The 21,801-nt window shown below is 41.4% G+C and overlaps 1 long non-coding RNA gene across 1 annotated transcript; it reads left to right on the forward strand.

Annotated features, from left to right (window-relative positions):
- LOC309632413 lies at positions 1–21,083 on the forward strand. Its single transcript, XR_014246902.1, has 2 exons — positions 1–1,894; positions 2,214–21,083. It is a non-coding gene; the product is annotated as an uncharacterized lncRNA (long non-coding RNA).
- Positions 21,084–21,801: the final 718 nt, after the last annotated feature.

Below are 21,801 nucleotides of genomic sequence, written 5' to 3' on the forward strand. Positions count from 1 at the left end.
ACAAAACTATATTATCTAAACTACAGTTTTTCCCAAGCTCAAATGTCCTCTTCTTTGGCACCCGGGCTAAGCACAACATGCTGCTTCTACTGTCCTGAGTGGTGGCCACAGTAGGCATGACCCAAAGTGCTTTAACAGGAAGAAAGGAAGGGAAAAAAAGACTCCAACATTTTCACTTTGAGATTTTAAGGCTACAGCTACAATTTTAAATAATAGATTTAAATCAATTGAGTAACTTTTCAGCCAAAGAGCAAACACTGTTGAAGCTTTTATGTACAAGCTCTTAAAATAGCTTCTTTCTACATGGAAACTTGGCATGTCTTTAGAAGATAAAAAAGCAAACTGACAGATACATTTTTTTGGCTCCTCCTTGTGGCACTGTGGCTATATTAGGGGTAAACAACAATCAAAAGCGCCAACATGAATGTGTAGATTATGTCCAATGAAAGAGGATCCGAACAGGGAGAATTACAGGAGCCCCAGCCAAACCTGAAGCAGAACAATCATACATGTTGGGAACTCTTCCTTCTTCCTCTTCCAATGGCTTGAATTGTGCTCCTTCCCTAATCTCCTCTCCCCCAGAAATTTCTTCCCTTCCCTGCTTTGGTCATATTTGTTGATGGTTTCTACATAGGATCTCTAGCACCAATCCCATTCTGAGTTTTAGATTCATGTATTTCCAACTGGCTACTGATATCTCCATTTAAATTTCCACAGGAAACTTGAACTAGTCACATCAAACTCAACTAACAATCTCCCTCTCTTTCCTCTGATCCCTCCACATTTAATCCATCCCCAAGTCCCCACCTTGTTAATGTCGCCTAAATCAGTCCTCTGCTCCTCATCACTGCTACCAGGACCCTTCCTCTTCCGGATTACTGCCATAGCCTCCTTCCTAATTAGACTGGAGTGCCTACTACAGTGCCTGGTATATTAGTAAGTCTTTGTGAAATTGATCAGTCAATCTTTGTGCATGGTTCATGGGAGGAAATGAGGTTTGGCTTTTCCCTAGAGGGAGCTGAGAAATAATAGCTGTACCCTCTCACTGGGAATCTGTCCTGAAAGTATTACACACATAAGAGAAGACAGGACTTTTTTGGAGAGCACTAGCTCTCCATTCTCTAGACAGTGGGCAGAGGGGAACGGAAGACCATCTCCCATTTCCCTATTTTCAATACCTCCCCATTCCTGGACCACACACTTCCCTCAGATACAGAAGTCCTCTTTATTTTGGTGCCAGAAGAAATTGGAACAAACAATCCCAGTTCCCTCTCATCCTTGGTAATAGAGGGAGACTGAGAAGCATTTCAAGTGGTCTTTTCCTTTTTCAGGCATCTGTGCCATTCTAGTGGCAGCCATCTTGGAAGAGCGCTCTAAAGTCTGGCTTGGAATCTAATCCAGTTTGCACATCCTAGTGTAGACACATTGATAGATGCCATCAAGAACCCTGATGGATTTACATCCTTATTACGTGCAAACTGGGGATCACATTACTTCCCTGCCTTTTGCTTTGAAAATAAATGCTTTGGCTTTGCTTTGACATTTATGTGGCAGCTGGAAACCATTATCCTTTGACAATGCTTTATTCCATTGGCAGTATCTCTTAAATACACACTATACTAGTCATACTTCTCATTCATGTGCTTCCAGTTTAATCCATGCCCCAGTGCCTCAGTGAAGCCTGCTTCAAGGATAATGTACTGCAGAACGAGCTCTTCAGGTATTTTAAATAAAAAGTCTGAAGCCTCGGAGGTATGGGGGTTTGAAAAACTGTCAAAGTACGACACATTGCAACAACTTTTCATAACTTCTCTATGGCGGATTTGGTATTATTGTATGGTGTGTCATGTGGGGCTCTTCTGAATAACACTGCAAATATGAATTTATGCTCTAGGTATTTTTTTTTTGAGTTTTTAATTTTTATTTACTTATTTATTTTTATTTATGGCTGTGTTGGGTCTTCGTTTCTGTGCGAGGGCTTTCTCTAGTTGCGGCAAGTGGGGGCCACTCTTCGTCGCAGTGCGCGGGCCTCTCATTATCGCGGCCTCTCTTGTTGCGGAGCACAGACTCCAGACGTGCAGGGCCAGTAGTTGTGGCTCACGGGTCTAGTTGCTCCACGGCATGTGGGATCTTCCCAGACCAGGGCTCGAACCCGTGTCCCCTGCATTGGCAGGCAGATTCTCAACCACTGCGCCACCAGGGAAGCCCTCTAGGTATTTTTAATATTGGACTTTGAGACAGCAAGCCACGTACCAGAGGCTGAGAAATCACTGCCTACTCAAAGGCAGAGCCCGTTCTTCTCGTGTCTGTGGCAGGTACTGCACTGCTCGTTCTGAAAGTGGCATTAGACCTCTGTTGTCATGTACGTCATGCTCCTGGGGACGCGACTTTCTTCTGAGCGTGGGCATCGCTAGACTAGCGCAAAAGTAAATCACAAGGAAAAGCAGCGCACATGGCCACCTAATTGTTCTGTCCTTCTGGAAGGAAACCAGAATACTCAGTACACGTTCCCATGGCCCACCCACTCCCGGCCCACACTTTCTCCTTTGATCAATAAGATCTACACGTTTAAAGGCAACCTCATAATATTAAATATTGCTCATACATAATGAATGCATAGAGTTTCTCTGTGGTTGTATTGTTTTTAGTTTGAGAATTAATCTACTTTGAGTTGAGAGATGCTTTTTAAAAAAGATGGTCAGAAGGTCAAGACCACAGACCCAGAGACTTAACCTTGTCAATGCTAAGAGTGCTGTTTGGGGTATGACTTCAAAGCATTCTAATGCTTTGCACCTTCATGAATTCAAAGCATTCTAATTTTGAAATAATATTTACAATAGAAACTTTAAGAAAGAAAGCAATCACCCATAATCTCTCACTGTCTAGAGTCGACCAGCAGCACTTTATAGTATTTTTCTTGCCCTCTCTCTGTGAGGTGTGTATGTTTGGGCTTCTTTTAAATGACTGGGATCAAATTGTGTACGTTTTAAATCTTTATTATTTTAGTGTTAGCTTCTGCATCTGAGAAACAGAGCCATTAATGCTTTCTTTACTGGGAGGACTGGAGTCTCTCGTTTTCATGAAGCTTTTTCTAGTTTTCATTCCATTAGCAGTTTTGTACTCACACACATTTTTTAATGTTTTAAAATAAATTAGTATTTTCTTGGTATTTCATAGGCACCGCAGCACCTGCCTACTTCTTCTTGTGAAAAGAATCGAGGTATATTTTACATACAGTGCAATTCACCCTTTCTAGTCCACAGTTGTCCAAGTCTGACAAACACATAGAGGCATGTAGCCACCACCATGATCAAGTTAGAGAACGGCTGCATCAGCCCCTAAATCCGCGTGCTCCTTCACCAACAACTCCTGCATCCCCTGTCCCCGGTCACCACTGATCTCCTTTCTGCCCCTGTAATTTTGCCTTTCCCTGAATGTTACATCAATAGAGTTGTACTTTTATATATGCTCATTTGCTACATTAAATAATCTCCAATTGTTCCATATATTTGCTATCTACTTTTATATTTATCATTTGAATACTACTACTTTAAGACATTGTTAATGTGTTGTGTTCTAAGCTACTACACAGATGGTCCATGTATCCTAATTGGTTCATCTAATATAGAATCTCAGTGTTGGGATCTTAAAGGTCACCTAAGTCAAATGCTCACGCCGTGGATCTTTAAGGCGATGGCCGCGGGACACCACAGCCCCTTGCAATACAGTTTCCATTACGCACTCTTCCTCCCGCCCCTGAGGAGCATCTTCATTCACACCGGCGGGGGGTTGACCAGGTGACCCGCCTGGCTCACAGGATGTGGGGGGAAGTGAAGTGTACCACTTCTGAGCCAAAGCTTTATGAGCCACTGTGCTTCTGCTAGTCTGCCTTCCTGTGGTGATGAGAAAGCCCCGTCCTAGGGAGGGGCTGCCCCTTCAGCCTGGATCCCAGAATGAAGGTGTGCAGCAGAACCACTGCCCGCCTGCAGCCCACATGTATGCTGAAATAAACAGAAAAAATAAACCTTCCGTGCCCCTCACTGAGATTTTGCGCCTGTTTGTTCCTCTAGCATAACCTAGGGAAAGCTAAAAGATAAATGTCCTGTCCATCAGGCTGTCGGATATTCCTTCACTGAGAATCTGTATCATTAACTTTTCTAAGCACCTAGGATTCACTCTGGGACATGCTTCCCCCAGACATTGTACGGCTTAGCCCCCCACGTCCATTGGGGCTCCGTCTAGTGGGGGGACCAAAATTGATGATCCTGTATAAACACATCATGTCCCCAGTCCTGACACCCTTCATCCTTCCATTGCTTTACTCCCCATACAAGCATAGAAGTGCCTTTAGGGAATCTCTTTGGTTTGTTTACTGCTATATCCCAAGTCAAGATCATGTCCTAGAATGCGATGAAAGCTCAATAGGTATTTCTTGAGTAAATGAGTAAACTTAGTAAAAAACCAAAAACAAAAATAAATAAGCTCGTTTCTAGTTGAGCTGGTGTGATTCTTTTCACTGTCAGATAATGGAAACTACGTCATGTGATGGGTCTCCCCTTTGATTTATCCTCTAGTTTTAAACATTTGTCTAGGTTTCCTCTTTTTCTAATAAACAGCTTTTGTCTTTCATGTTTCTTATATTACAAGCTGCTTTGAATCCCTGGAATCACACAGGGACAGCTAAGTAAACACAAACCTGTATCCATGCAAATATTGTAGCGTAACTGCATTGTTTTTAGGTACATTTGTCTCTAACATATCAAAGCCTTAGAGACAAATGCACCTAAAGACAATGCAATTATGTACTCATTGTGCACAGGAAAGGCATACAAGACCCTCCAGTGTCACCCCTTCCTGCCCCTCCAGTCTGATTTCTTACCATCTCAGACTCCTGATCTTCACTTCAACAACAACCAAAACCAACCACAGAATTCCGTAGCATCCGTGTTCCTCATTCCTCTTCTCTACACTGAATGTTCTCTTTACTTCTCTTCACTCAATGAACTACTGATTTTTTTTATTGAAATATAGTTGACTTAACAATATTATATTAGTTTCAGTCATACAGCATAGTGGTTCAGTATATTTGCAAATTATACTCCATTACAGGCTATTATAAGATAATGGCTATAATCCCCTGTGCTATACAGTATACCCTCGCTGCTTATCTATTTTATTTAATCTTATTTTTATTTTTATTTTTTTAACATCTTTATTGGAGTATAATTGCTTTACAATGGTGTGTTAGTTTCTGCTTTATAAGTGAATCAGTTACACATATACATATATCCCCACATCTCTTCCCTCTTGCGTCTCCCTCCCTCCCACCCTCCCTATCCCACCCCTCTAGGTGGTCACAAAGCACCGAGCTGACCTCCCTGTGCTATGCGGCTGCTTCCCACTAGCTATCTATTTTACATTTGGTAGTGTATATATGTCCATGCCACTCTCTCACTTTGTGCCAGCTTACCCTTCCCCCTCCCCGTGTCCTCAAGTCCATTCTCTAGTAGGTCTGTGTCTTTATTCCCGTCTTGCCACTAGGTTCTTCATGACCTTTTTTTTTGTTGTTTTTTAGATTCCATATATATGTGTTACATATGGTATTTGTTTTTCTCTTTCTGACTTACTTCACTCTGTATGACAGACTCTAGGTCCATCCACCTCACTACAAATAACTCAATTTCGTTTCTTTTTATGGCTGAGTAATATTCCATTACCCAGCAATCCCACTACTGGGCATATACCCTGAGAAGACCATAATTCAAAAGGAGACATGTAACACAATGCTCACTGCAGCTCTATTTACAATAGCCAGGACATGGAAGCAACCTAAGTGTCCATCAACAGACGGATGGATAAAGAAGATGTGGCACATGTACACAATGGAATATCACTCTGCTTATCTACTTAATACACAGCGGTTTGCATCTGTTAACCTCATACCCCTAGTCTGCTCCTCCCCTGCTCAGTGTCCCCTTCGGTAACCACAGGTTTGTTTTCAGTATCTGTGAATTGGTTTCTGTCTTGCATATACATTCATTTGTATTATTTTTTAGATTCTGCATGTAAGTGGCATGATATGATATTTATCTTTCCCTGTCTTATTTCACTAAGCATAATATTCTCTAGGTTTATCCATGTTGCTGCAAATGGCATTATTTCATTCTTTTTTTGGCTCAGTAATATTCCATTGTGTGTGTGTGTGTGTGTGTGTGTGTACGTATACACATTTTCTTCTTAATTCAGTCATCTGTTGATTGGGTTGCTTCCATGTCTTGGCTATTGTAAATAGCGATGCTATAAACATTAGCGTGCATGTATCTTCACTCATCCATCCATTCATCATTCATTATTGAGTACCTATATTGAGCCAGCACTGTTCCAGTTCTTGGACCACATCGATGAACCAAACAAAGATGCCTATTACAGGGCTTGCATTCCAGGACAGAGCCAGGCACAAACAATACATATTATAAGCACATTATATGCAGATAACTTCCTCTAGACCCCCAGGGCCAAGCATCACGACGCTGCGTCCACTCTCCACATGCTACAGTAGGCATGACACAAAGTGCTTAAAAAGCAAGGAAAAACAAGACTCAACCATTTTTGAGATTTTTAAGGTTATGCAGAATGTAATTAGTATTATGGACAAAGGAGATAAAGGAAAGCAGGTGAGGGGGGAACGGGAGTATTGGGGCTGGCACAAGGAGGGAGGGAGGTTTGATGCTTTCTGGGGACAGAGTTTCCAGAGAACAGCCTGTGCAAAGGCCCTTGGGTAGGAGTATGTTTAAAGAACACCAAGGAGGTCACGGGGCCTTCACAGAGGCCGACTGAATTGGAAGAGGGAAGTGTGGGGCTGAGAAAGCAAAATAAATTAGACTGAAGATGTATGTCTTAGAAAAAACTTTGGCACATGGAACTGACTGGAAGCAGAAAGGTCAGAAGCATTCATGGTTTCTGAGGGAACTAGATTCCCAAAGAAGCCACAAATCTTTAACTGTTGGAAACTTCAAGCAACCTTCAGCCCCCAAGCTTCCATAAGCTGTGCATGAACTGAGGAAGCCCCCAAAGAAAGGTGTATTCCTCAACTTTCTCTTCAAATGTAGCCAAGAAAGATAACGGACAGAGGAGAATCTCCCCAGGGGTGTAGCCAAGGGCCAAGGTGAACCGTGGCCAACGGTGTTTTCCAAGAAATGCCCACTGGAGGACCCCTCCCTCCCCCCAGGGAAGGGGACTTCTCGATGTCTGCCTCCTGGGATGTGGGAACAGCTATGGACAAATTGTGGCACATGCTTACGATGGAACAATCCTGGGAAATGAAAAGAAACTACTGAAATCCACAGCGTGGATAAATCTCAAAAATATTATGCTGAGCATGAAAAGCCAGACACCAAAGAATACATACATAGGAATCGATTTATATGCAGTTCTAGAACAAACAAAACTAATTGATAATGACAGAAAGTAGATCAGGGGTTGCCTAGTTGGAGGGAGGACACTGACTACAAAGGGACACAGGGAACATTTGGGGATAATGAACTGTTTTCTGTACTGACTGTGGTGGGTGGAGTTTGCACGGGTGCAAACAATTATTGAAACTCATTGGATTGTGCACTTAAGATCCATGTATTTATTGCATGTAAACGATACCTCCATGAAATCAACAACAACAACAACACAAACAAAAAGGCACTGTAATGTCTCTTGCACATGAAACTCCTAAGCCCTAAAACGATCCCTACTTACTTCAACCTCTACAGACTTTAATTTGGAGAGGTGGAGAAAACCAGGCCAGATTTCCTGCCACCGCTAAAGGCAGGAAAATCATCCTTGGCCTTGATTTTCCAACTTGCCTTGAACCTAACTGCTTTTCCACGTTCAGGGTAAGCAGCACTTTCTAATGTATTTTTGGTCATTAATTTAAACGTTATGCTTGACTTAACTGGAATGTTCGCACTCTGATATAAATCTCCTACATAGCACATTTATATTCCCCATTTACATTGCCCGCAGTGGTGAGGGGGTTATCTCGGCCTGTGCTATGGGAAAAAGCCTCTAACCTGAATCTTCTGTCCTAGAAGTTGACACACCTCTGCTGCCCCACTAAGCCCTTTGCTGTTGCTGTCTCTTGTGTGGAAGTTGTTTTTATCTACATTTTCTGCCTACATCTAAAAAGGCCAAAAATCCAACACATCTGCATGAGTTCCATAATGGGGATTTTATTTTGCCACATCAAATAATAATCTTGTTCCCAAGCTAGGACAACTGCAAATTACACGTTTAGTACGGCTATCTGTGTTTTCAAATAATAAGGAAAATGGAAGACACTGATTTAAGGGAGTTTATAAAATATGTGACAGAGCAGCCTTAGTCATTTTCTTTCTTTGAGGTTTATGGTCATGATAAATCTTATGTTACAGGTATGGGTGTGCTGACAGGCACCTGAAACCAAATTCTTATGAGCACAGGACAGACAAAGGTCACAGGAATGGAGGGAGCCCGAGTAGTGATGGTGGGAGGTACCTGGAGGGGGAAAGGGCCTGCAAACGTAAGAGAGGAGAGAACACAAAACGTACGCGTACCTCAGGTAAGGACACAGGGCGTTGAGGCGTAGGTTACTTCTACGTCTTATCTGAGTTTAGAGCATTTCTACGCTTGCACCCCAGCCCGGACTTCCAAAGATTTCCCTTAAAATATTCAGAACCAAGACTCCAGCTTGGTCATCTCCAAATTCAGACAATAGGAGATCCACGTCATCCTGGCTCTGCCCCACCGCGCCCCCCCGGCCAATTAAAGCTGACTGGACTTCCATGTGGGCAGTCAAGCTCTAATCCGACCACATAGACAGCCTAAAATGAAAAGCCTCAGCCCGACAGGAATGTGAGCTTTGGGGAGTTTGAATTTTAGACAGACGTGGAGATAGGGGTAAAGATAGAGATGATGGAGAGAGATAGCAATGGAGAGTTCCTGAGAGGTTCACGAGTTGGGAAGATGCATGGACTCCAAGGAGACAAAATGGAACGTGAGTGAACCAAAATTGTGGGTTAGCTAAAAGTCCACCAACTTGGTAGAGAAGAATCACAAGGAGGAGCCGTGGAAGAGAGGAGACAGGTTAGTAGTCACCTGGGAGTGGGGACAGATGCCTGCCTGCTCGGAGGGGACAAAGATACAGCCTGCAGCCTGTTGGTTCACTGGCTGGACTCTTTTGGACTCTCTAATCCCCAAACCTCGTCCCAGGCTCCCTGAGGCTGGGCTGCAGGGCTGTTTCTAGGATTCGGTGAGATTTCTAACTCCTCACTCCCGTCTGTTTCCTTACAAGAAGACACTATAATTGATGAGACAGCAGTGCATCTCTCTCTCTCTCTCTCTCTCTCAGAAGGATCTGAAGACAAAGGGAAAACAATCCCCAGGCTGTGCAGACGGGTTTCCTGCAGGGCAATGTGGTCTCTTTTTCAGGATGCGAAGCTTCTCCTAGATAAAATCTCAGAACAAGGGCTTCCCTGTGTTTTAATTATGCAAGGGAATACCTCTTGGTGTTGGGGATATAACTGCCCTGACAGAAACGGACACGTTCTCAAGTAAGTTATTCCTTTTGGTCATTATCGTCATTTAGAGGCCTGGGGTGGTGAGAGAGATCAGGAGAATTAGTGACGGTGCTTATCACAGTCGCATAGCTCCCAGTGACCCTAACATGCTCGGAGTCTGGAGGACGCTGCTGGAGATAGTGGGGGAGGGCCAAACGAGTTCTGAAAAAGCCCCTTGGAGCAGGCTTTCTTAAACTTGAGTGTGCATAGGAGCCTCCTTTTAAGAACGCAGGTTCTGTTCAGGGTGCCTGGGATGGAGCCTTGATAAGATGCTGATGTCGCTGGTCTGGGGACCATGCACAGAGAAGGAGACTGAGATGGGACCCCCACTGCCTGAGCAGAGAGAAGCTGCTCTCATGTAACGTGTCATTAGTGCTCATTAAAATACATGCAGGGATCACGGCCTCCGAGGCTCTGAGAGCTATTCCATGTCACTTGATAGGGAACATAAATGAACCGGCTCTCAAGCCCTTTAGTAAAGAGGAAGATACTTGAAAATTTATTCCTGGGATTCCAAACCATTAAGAAACTGATGTTACTTTTTTTTTTTTTTTTTAGCAAATTTGTAGCTTTTGAGCTAGAAGAATGCATAGGCTGAAGGACTGGGCAGGAAAGTTGGAGAATAATCAAAGACAATTCCAGTTGGCAGACTTATTTCATGAATAAAATCTTAATGCTTCACAATGAGGAAAAGGGGAACCATCCAGGACTAAGTGCCTCCTGTGGAAACAGGTCCTACTTCAGAAGTGTTGAACATTCAGTCCCTCCCCCTCACACTGACGAATCAAATCTGTCTTGTAAAATCACACGAGAAGATGGCCTAGCTATTATAGGTGGGCAGACTTACTGGTTGTTTTAAAAGATTCTTAAAAGCCTTGGACTGAGGTTCCATTTTCATTGTCTAGAAGCAGGCCATGGGGAGGGGGCAGAGCATTCTACACTGCCGGTTGTATAAATTTGTGTAAGGACTCCTTCTCAGGTATTATAACCCATTTACAGGAACACCACCCTTGAAAAAGGATGATACTCAAGGACTTCTAGGACTGGCTCAGTCTCAAAGTCAATCAGGACCCCTGCAGATGACTTTCTGGCCACCAGCCATCACGCACCATCCTGAGTCCCACTACCCTCCATGACATAACCTGGGGAGCTACACAAGGTGCAGACATGGCCAAGGGATTGTTAAGGGCCACAGTAGGTTTCCTAAAGGTGGTGAGATCATCCTTGGGTTGTCTGCTGGCCAACAAGATGATGGACTGGCATTGTCCTTCAGGTGGCAGACACTGATCTTGGACACCTTGCAGAGATGAGACGCTTTGCTGATTCCCATCCTTATTGCCCTTGGAATTTTTGCAGGATGACCATCTCTTTCTGGTTTGTCTGGGACTTTGCTGGTTTCAACGGTGAAAGTTACATGCCCCAGGAAAACCCCCAGTCCCTGGCAAACCAGGATGGCTGGTCCCTTTTCAGACTAGTGAGGTCTGGCTGGTGAAGAACTTATGTGGGAAGATATGAAAGGAACAAAAAGCTGAAGGAAACTGGAAGGGAGAAATTTCCTGGACCTTAACAGTAATTTAGGAGTTGGTATTCATTCATAAGGATATCAAAGAAAAAAGGTGTTTGGAGGAAGAGCTTGAGGGTTAAGAATAACTAGGAAGCTTTTCCTATAACTGGCTGACTTGCAACTGGGAGGTGTTTTCGTAATGACCTCCTGACTCGCCTCCAGTATCATTGAAATTTCAAAGATGGAGACAAAGGGAGAAAGAGCCCCTTGTGCTTGTGTAGTAGACAAGAGCTTGACCATCAGTTCCAATATTCTTCTGAAGATGAGGCCAGTAGGGAAATTGTGTGAGAAGCACCAGGGGATAAAAAGAGCTAGTACTCTTATTGAAACTACTTAATCAGGATACCAATATTAGGATTCACTTTCTGAAACCAAAGGTGCCAAAAAGAACCAAATTCCAAACTACAAACTAATATTAAATTTGATATTTTTTTTAAAAAGAGAGAAAATTTTGATGGAAGTCTACATTGGACCAGTCACTCATGTTGAACCCTTAAAAATAATCAGGTACTAAAATCCTAAGAACACCAAACCTTAATAAAGAGATAACTAGCCTGGTTTTTTTGGACTCTGTCTTTGGCATCCACTTTAACCAAGCAGGATTAATTCATGACCTAGGAGCTCTGTGAGCTTATGTTTATTTATAACATTCAATATTCCCATAAGGGCAAATGTTCCAAATGGAAGGCTGCATTTTGATAATGCCCGTTTCTTCATTAAGATTTCATCATCCACCTACATTAAAAAGCCTCTCCCTACACTTTGTTGCTTTCGCTTTCACCTTGTTTATTCCTGCCTTATTTGCTTAATCTTGAGATCCTGGCTTCCCAGGCACTCTCAGATTTGAAACTAGCAAAGTTTGTGCATTAGCATGTCCCGGGGAATGCATGATTTATGAATGGCAGGTTTCTTGGCACAATTTAATAGTACAAGAGAGACTTTGTTTTAAACATTAAAGTGAAAGTCAAGAAGTGGCAACAATGGGTAGGATATTAGAACATAGGGTGTGTGAAGAAGTTTGGGTCCAGAGTTAACCAGGTCTTACTTGGTCTATTCCTTAATCTATGGACTGACACTCTGACCGTTTTAATAGGTTATAAGGAGCCCTGACTTTTGACCAACTAAAAAAGTACTTTAAATTGTTATTATGATAACTTGCCCAACCAAACTCTCACCCTGTAAAGAAAAAAATTTAATTGCTAACATTTATCAGTGGAGAAAACAACTTCTTTGACCAGTCCAAAATAAATCTATCTTCCCTTTTTTTAGGCATCCTCATCATAGTCAAGCTATTTCTCCATCATAATAGTTCTTCCTCTGACAGTCTTTTGTAAATCAGTCTATCAGTCAGTGTTACCAAATCTTTTAAAGAAAAGTTAAAACCTTTGGGATATCAAGAGAACTACTCTTCCTGAGTAGAGTCCAACTCTTATTATATGCCCATGATTACATAAGATAAGAGCTCTATATATAAGTCTATTTCTCTCATTACAAAATATTACCTCAAATAACATAATTTTTGTTTAATAATTATAACTAAAATATACTTAGTAAGAAAAATAGTAAGTTGATTATTCCAAATGATACCTTGTATTTGAAATGTTCCAAACACTTCACACACAAACAAGTAATGTCTAACCTTTCTTTGCAGATGGCTAAATTGAAGAATTCATGAGATTATAATTCAAGTCCTCAAATAACATCACAATCATTTTATATCTAAGTTTTTGATGTGTCATGCAATGATTGCTCATAAATGCTTCCAGAAGAGCTGAAAGGTTTCAAGTCAATGTTAAGACATGAGGACTGATAAAGCCCATGGCTTGAGCAAACTCAGGATTCACAGACACCTTGAAAACTTTGCTTCCTACATAAGCCTTTCATAGCCTTTATGGTGGAAGCAGCTCTGAACTACATTCAACATTCAGGGCACTTGTCCACTTCAGAGAGCACGGGCCAGTGGATGGAGCCCTACAAGACACAGAGACATGGTGGGTTACCTTGTAGAGTTTGCAGTGGCAGAGTCATAATGCCTCCGGCTGCAGCTGCTGCTACCAGCCCTTGGATGTTGGTGAGGTTCGCAGTGGGCAGCGTGAGGACCAGCCCTTGCTGCCCTCCTAGCTGTCCGGCCATGCTGAAGGGGATGAGGACGGGCTGGCTGAGGGCCGGCGTGCCTCCCGGCCTCACCCCGGCGACAGCAGAGGCTAATTGCTGGGCCGTCAGGAGTGGCTGCAAGGAAACACAAAATCCCAGCTCACTTTCCAGTGGAACCAAGACATGGGTTTTTAGAGCATTCTTCTTCCACTTAAGCTGGGTCAGAAAGTTCCTGAACAAGTAGCAAAGAGACATGTTCTATTCCAGAAAAAAAAAGATTGACTTGCAGGAAAAAAATTGAAATTGTATTTCATTAATTTTTTTGGAAAATTTCATTTGGTTTGGAAAGCTCAAATACCTTGCAAAGTAATACCCTACACACATATTATTCTTCCATGGATTCTTCACTCGATCCCACTCTTATATATTTGAAACTCTCTGCTAATTTATTCTGTTTTTCCAAAAAGAACTCATTGGAATCAGTGGAATTTATTGGTTCAAAAGAGCAATGAAATACTATTTTCATCTATTAAATTAGCAAAGATAATGCAAAAGATTTACGCAACACTGGTAAGTCTGTAGTGACACCATTATATGGATTTAGGACAGGTGGACTGATATAAACCTTTTGGAAAGCAGTCCACATCAAGGGCTACAAAAATATTCATCCCCTTTTGACTTAGAATATACTCCTGGGATATGCTTCTGAAGATACAATTTTTTAAAAAAATATAAATGAATGAAAATATGCATTACATTTTAAAATATATAAATGTTGAAAAACAGTTTGTTATACTGATAGTACTAAACTTGGTAAGATATTATACAGTCTTTAAAATGGATCATTCTGACACCTCTAGAAAAACAGAAAATGTTTATGAGAATATATAAAATTAACTGGATAATAATTAAGCAAGTGATGATGATCAAATCATTATTAAATGGTAAAATTATACATGTATAACGACAAGATCTAAAAAGGAATATAGAAAAACAAAAATATTTGATGTGGGTAAATTTGAAAAGCTTTAAAAAATTTCTTTTGTTATTACACTAATTCTTTGCCCTGTTAAAATGACATTAAAAACACATGTTTATATCCACTGTCCAACAGCCATTGTTTGATACGGAAAGGCAGCCACATAGGTGTGCACTTCTGGGCGCTATATGTATCTGAGCTCAGGTGTGAGCTCAGGTGGGGGTCTTCAGGATGATGTAGGAAGGATTCCTTGTCCAACCAGGCCAGATGACTGAAAGGGTCACTTCATCCGGGACTTTCATTGCACCCCTGCAGGAGCCATTTAAGATCTAATCCCATGCCCATTTTTCTTCTAGAGGAGCCGATAAAAAACTCTCATTGGGGAGTTTCAACTTTTTTGTTTTTAACGCAGTATGATTCTATAAAGTAAAAGGTAACTCAGTGTAGGTATAGTACAAAGCCCAATATTTAATAGCCAGGCACTATTTTAATGTGTATGAACTCTGATGTCCTACCAATGACATACTGAGTTAGTTACTTGTCCAAAGTCACATATCCAGAGGGGCGGGGGCATTCCGATCCAGCCAGGCTGCTCCAGAGCCCACGTTTCACTCCCTCTCAATACACGGAACAGGTTTGGAGAAGCGGGGTGGCTTTATTTGAAGAATGGGGGATAGCTGAGTCCACTTTCTGGCCATTCCCTAAGTCACCCCTCAAGGCCCCTTCCGGGGAGCCCTCTGAAGAAGCACTGGGACTCCATCCATCTTAGTTTTAGAACCACTGCTCTGGATTCCGTGGGCCCAGCGCCTAATGTTTTTGCTAGACTACTGAATTCTCACAAAGTAACTGTGCCTCTCTTAAAAAAAAAAAAAAAAAAGTTACACTAAAGGACAAAGCAAACATTTTTTAGGAATAAGTACAAAATGATAAACTGGTCTTCAGATTGCTGGCATCATATCACTGCCAGTAGTGATACCATGATGAAAGGGAAGGCAAATAGGCAGTCTTCGGACTGTAGGCAGGCCACAGATTTGGATGGTGGGGCCTGCAGCATTTTTTTAATTGAATTCATGGGCTTACAGCAGGGCATCCACCGTCCACTTTGTCCCAGTGTCCCCTGCTTCTCACTGTCTGGGTCTGTCGTGCTGTGTTTCTAACCTGGAGGCATTGGAGTTTGTCACCCCTGGTATGTTCACACACACACACACACACACACACACACACACACACAATGTCACGAGCATGAAATTAGAAAGGACATGGCCTTCAGAAGCTGGTTTCTGAGATGCCCAGTCAAACCCCCTCTAGGGCTCCATAAGAGATCAGGCATCAACCCAGGCTTTCTGTCTGGAGCACAGAGGCATTCGTGCTCTGAGATGCACTTTGGAATCTGAGGCCATAGGGAGACTTGGCGGGGGCTGGAACAAGAAAGTCAAGACCAACTCAAGCTCTAAACTTGGGTTTTCAAGCCTGGAACTGATGAGCCCTGAAGTGCTGAAAGTGATTAATTTCCTGGAACCACAATGACAACCAAAGAGAGAGAAAGGCTCAAGGATCAGCTTCTTTTTCTATAAAAGTGGGTGAACTCTGAGAACTTCACACTAAATGACAGAGGTTAAAAAAAAAAGCCCAGCCTTTTACAATTGTATTCTACATCTCCATATAACCACACCAGGCTGCAAATAACAAATATTGGACTTTAAAAAATAATGAATGTATTTCTTTATTAATGCAGGAGCTATATATGATGTACAGTATTGTCAAACCCAATAAGCTGAACTTGCATTAAAATTGCATTAACTTTTTTGTATTAAATCACATCTTGTATTTCAAAAACGGCTATAGTAAGGTTGAAATAACTTAATTTTTTTCACACTCCAGTCATTAAAGTTTTACTTTCCAGAAAACTGCATGATAACCAACAGCACAATTGTAGTGGGTTTTAAGAAGAAAAAATGTTTCCAAATGATTAAAATCAACATTCCCTTTAAAAAGAGAGAAGAGTTCTGCTAACACATTTTTTTTTCTTGATGGTATTTAATAAATAATGTAGCCATACACTTTCCCATACAAAAATTTATCACCGTCTTTGCTCTGTTGGAGTTAATTGGTTTCAACTCATTATTATTTATTTGGTTATTTATATGGTTAAACCATCCTACATGCAGCAGTTGAGAGATACTGACCTGTGGCCCAACCGGGAACGGGGGGTGGGTCTGACCGGCCTGGTGTTGTTCAGGGGTGCCTGGGTCTGACAGCGCCGGGTTTCCTCTGGCCCCTGGAATTCAAAAGAGAAGAGCACCCTTAATGTAAGATCCAGCCCGGGAACTGCCCATGACCCCATTTTCCTGAGATGTCACATAACATTAAGGCACAGATGATATGCCAGAGTGCTTTACCAATAGCTCCAGTGCTCAAATCACTTGTCAACTGCATACATTATGCTAACGGACGTTGGGGATGGACAAAGTCATTCTAGGAGGGAGAAGGCTGTGACAGCAAAGAAAGTGACACCATCATCAGTCGCACTAATAGGCTTGCATTATACATCAGTTTGCAGGGGGTGTGCCAACATGGCCCCGGTGTGGGAAACTGCATCCTTTATGCATAGGCGGGCAACAGCTAATCTAATTTCCCAAAGCCAGAGAAAGCGTGATCTCAGAAACGACCAAGCACATCTATATTATCCCTTAATATGGCTTCGTACCCTTAAGCCCTTTCTCCATACACGCTTCAGGTACTGAATCTTATGGATGCGTTTTCCTAAAAACAAAGCCTTTTTCTTTTCTTTTTTTTTTAAATTGAAGTATAGTTGATTTACAATGTCATGTTAGTTTCAGGCGTACAGCACAATGGTTCAGTTATACATACATATACATATGTGCGTGTGTGTGTGTGTGTGTGTGTGTGTGTGTGTGTGTGTGTATATATATATATATATATATATATATATATATATACACACACACATTCTTTTTCAGATTCTTTTTCCTTATAGGTTATTACAAAATACTGAGTAGAGTTCCCTGTGCTCTACGGTAGGTCCTTGTTGGTGGCCCCTTATGTCCTAAAAAGCACATGCATCTCCTTAAGCAAATTTCCTGGGTGCTAACTGACCCCCACACTACCCCCAGGGATCCCCCCTGTGGTAAGCATAGAACATAATGTACTTCCTTTGCTAGAATCCTGTTGGATGCTAAAGCCTGAAAAATGAAATTCCACCAAGACAGCAGATCTTTCAAACTTTCTTAAACATTACTGTTTCTCTGTGTGTGCTTATGTGCTTTGTTTCAGGACAAACCATAGAAGGTAATATAGTGGCAGTAACAATAAATATATAAATAAATAAGCAAGCAAACAAATAAATAAAGCTAGCAGCCATTTTTGAGGGGTCTTAGTTGGTAGCTTTTGTTTTCTTGGTGATTGAAATCCAATTCCAAGCCATCCTTAACAAGATCCTCTTTCCTGATGTTTGTCCTATGAATAGCAAGTGGAAGACAATTCAAACCTTGTTTACTGGCGTGCCATGGATGACCAAGAAAAAAAAGATATGATTCTGTCACACTTATAAACTTTAAAGAAGGTATTATTAGCTCATTTAAAACAAATTCTTCTATATATTCTCCAAAGGGACAGACTTATAAATAATGGAAATGTGGAAAAAAATACTTCAGCACATTAAGCTACAAATAAAATTGACTGCTACATATTATTCAGTTGACTTCCATCTCCACAGCCATGTGTCAATCATAACAGCATTTTATAATAGGATTAAGCAATAAATGTGCAAAGCCATTATGCAGAAATCTGAAAATCTGATTAATTTGTAATATTTCTTTGTGCCGAAAGTCAAGGATGGACATTGCTTGGGGAATACTTACAAGCATTCTATTGAAATTTCTAAATTGATTTGGAACAAACTAATAAAAACACAGACTTGCTGACCTTTTTTAGAGTGAATTCTGTCAAAATATGTTTGGCATTTTAATGATCGCTGTCATTTAATAACAAGGGTAAGATGGCCCATCATAAGGTGCCCACAATTTCCCCATAACATGCAGGAGACCTTTCTTCTAAATTTTTTATATTTGATTTATTTATCATGCTTGAGTAGCAGGGCATTTTAAACTGGGAGGTGCATTATGCAGTGTAAATCTCACAACTTCAGTTCTTACAGACCCAAGTCCTATTTTGCCTTAGAATTCTCAGTAGAGTTTTATTTACTTTTATAGAGCTAACCAGGTCCCAAAGTGATCTTTTGGTCAATTAATGTAAATTCTCAAATGGTTAAAAATCTGCTTTGGTTTAGTTTATGAAAATGTTTTAAAAAAATTGGTTTGTTCTTTATGCTTGCCAGACATGGATTTTTATGCCTGACTGTGAAAAAGTTTGACAATGCAAAAAGAAAGAGAAAAATCTTTTTATACAATTAAAAAACATATATCTTAATCAAAAAATTTTTCTATACTATGCCAGGCCCTTCTGTCTCATACTTCTTTCATGCATACCGGGCTCACTTTTTGATTCTGTTCCTAATGACACATCATGGTAATGTTTGGGATCTGTCCCATCCAGGCACTGTGTCAACAAGATTGTGTCTTTGTTACCTGTAACTTGACACAGATTACATTTGCTTACATTTTATTCTCTGTTGCTGGAGGCTCTCACCAGTGCACAGCAGCTTGTTTTGAGGCTGGTTATTCTCAAAAACCATGTTCAGTGCAGTCCAGGACAATTCCACACAATTTCATGTGTAAAATGAAGTCTTTCACAGGCTCTAGAGGAGATTATGTATGCTCTCCTGCCTGGATCAAAAAGTAATGTTTCTTCTTAATGCACATCTCCATTTTCCCCAAACACATGTATCACACTTAACCTTGTAAGACCATAAACTAATCTGTCTGGGGTCATAAGGCGGCTCCCAAATCAGGGGCCTTCTCAGAGCCAGAGGGGGGATCCAGTAGTCAGAATGAATAAATGACGTTGGCTAAGAGTTTCAGAGAGCTCTGAAGCAGCGCTCAGCCGTAAGTTAGCAGAGAATTTGAGGTGAGGTACAGGCACAGATACGAAAATGTGAACTTAAGTGGGTTGGGCAGGTTCCTCCTGATCAGGGTCCTAGGAAATATGCTAGGAGATCAAGGAGATCAAAGAAGCCCAGAAAGCTCTCTGTGGCCTGTTCTGAATTTAAGAGTCTAGGCTTTTCAGGCAGCAACTGTGAGCTCCAGGAGGGCAGATCCTGTGTTCACTGGTTACTGCTTTATGCCCTGCCCTTAATGTAGGCATCATTCACATTGATTGAATATTCACTCAGTGGAAACAGAGGCTGGGCTTTTAACTGGGGGCTGGTATAATTCCTTTAAAATAGGTATGGCATCCACTTCACTAGTTACTCTTATTTAGCATAAACTTTGGAAATTATCTCTAAATTATTAGCTTCTTAGCAAATTCGACTGTAATTCTGATTTTTTGGGGTTTTTTTGTTTGTTTGTTTTTTTAATTTTTATTGGAGTATAGTTGATTTACTCCAATGTTGTGTTAGTTTCAGGTGTACAGCAAAGTGAATCAGTTATACATATACATATATCCACTCTTTTTTAGATTGTTTTCCCATATAAGTCATTACAGAGTACTGAGTAGAGTTCCCTGTGCTATATGGTAGGTCCTTATTAGTTATCTATTCCAATTTAGATATTAAAAGCAGTTTGGTGTACAGGTTAAAAGCAAGGACTCTTAAATTTGAAACTCTCCTTGCATTGAGATTTAGCCCTGCCCCTTAACTAGTTGGGTGAACTTGTGCTGGTTTTCCAGTTTACTTATATATACACTAGCTTCCTCTTGTAAAAACCCGGGAAAATAATTGTATGTCATTCATAGGGTTGCTACGGTGAGGATTAAATGAGCACATATATTTGTAAATGTCTTGGAACAGTGCATGCTTGCCACAGAAGTGTTCTTTCTCTTGACTACCATTAGTTAATAAGATTTCATTTATATTTAATACAATATCTAGTATTATTTAATTTGCCCATCATATTTACCTGCCCCACGTAACTCAACACAAACGCCCATGCCTATGTGTGCTGTCCGTGTTTCCTCACACACCACCCTAACAGTGTGCTCTGTACCGTCTGATAAATGTTTGGATCTGAACTAAATGGTCAGGTCTTTAAAGAGCCTATGAAGTGAGATGCTCACGGATAATCCCTCCTTTAGTCCCTGGTAGCATAACCAGGTAATACAGCACAAAGATACTGGCAATTTGCTCCCAAATTCTCACCCAGACCATAGCTTAGACCAGCAGCTCTCACCCAGGCCTATGAATCAGAATGGGCTGTGGAGCTTCCTGAACACACAGAGGTTCACATCCCTCATGAGGCTACTTTCAGAGCATCCAGAGGGTGGCTCCTGTGTACGTTTTGTAAAACGCCACTGGTGATAGAAGACCACGGGGAGAAAACAGTGGCCTACCTGCTGCTCAGGCAAGTATGAATCTCCTCTGCACTGAGGACGCCACACAATTAGCTTTACGACAGCAGATGGCTCATCAGCCAGCATTACTCCCTCGGCCCTCCAAGCTCCTCTACCTGGAGCATGCTTCCATCGTAATCCTGGTGGCCTTCTAGTTTAGCAATCTATGTCAGATGCATCTATGTTGTAATGTTCACAGGTACTTCAAGGAGTAAAAACTGATTTTAAAAGGGATCATAAGGACTTCCCTGGCGGCCCAGTGGTTAAGACTCTGAGCTTCCACTGCAGGGGGCTCGGGTTCAATCCCTTGTTGGGGAAGTTCCACATGCTGCTCGATGCAGCCAAAAATAAATAAATAAAAGCGATCATAAAAAAATTTAAAATAGCTACATTATATTTATTTCTTTTCTAGCTTTATCAGTAGCAATTAATGAATGTTGTCGGATGAAAAACAAATGAATTAGTCTTCTATAACGTTTACAGTTTTGGATCTTCATTCAGTTTTTTTCCATTATCAAAATGTATTAATGGGTTTTAATTTTTTTTAATAAATTTATTTATTTGTTTATTTATTTTTGGCTGTGTTGGGTCTTCGTTGCTGCATGTGGGCTTTCTCTAGTTGTGGCGAGCAGGGGCTACTCTTCGTTGCGGTGCGCGTGGGCTTCAGTAGTTGTGGCACGTGGACTCAGTAGTTGTGGCTCGTGGGCTCTAGAGCTCAGGCTCAGTAGTTGTAGTGCACAGGCTTAGTTGCTCCGCAGCATGTGGGATCTTCCCGGACCAGGGCTCAAACCCGTGTACCCTGCATTGGCAGGTGGATTCTTAACCACTGCACCACCAGGGAAGCCCTGGGCTTTAATTTTTGAGTGCTTAATTTTAAAATAAATAATAAGATGACCAGGAAATAAAAATAAATAAAATAAAGTAGCTATATAATAGAAGTCACTTCTGTAAACACAGGGACCCCTGATAGAAGTCTGCTAAGGAAAGGATAAGTCATAAATGTTGGAGACACTGCAAGACTGATTAGGAGTTTGGCTGGTACACAGCAATAAAACTTAATTTTAATTGTTAAAATGCCTGCTTGTCAGAGCATTGGTTCATTCGACACC

The sequence above is a fragment of the Balaenoptera borealis genome (genome assembly GCF_965194805.1).
Source record: "Balaenoptera borealis genome assembly, chromosome: 7".
NCBI classification, from domain to species: domain Eukaryota; kingdom Metazoa; phylum Chordata; class Mammalia; order Artiodactyla; family Balaenopteridae; genus Balaenoptera; species Balaenoptera borealis.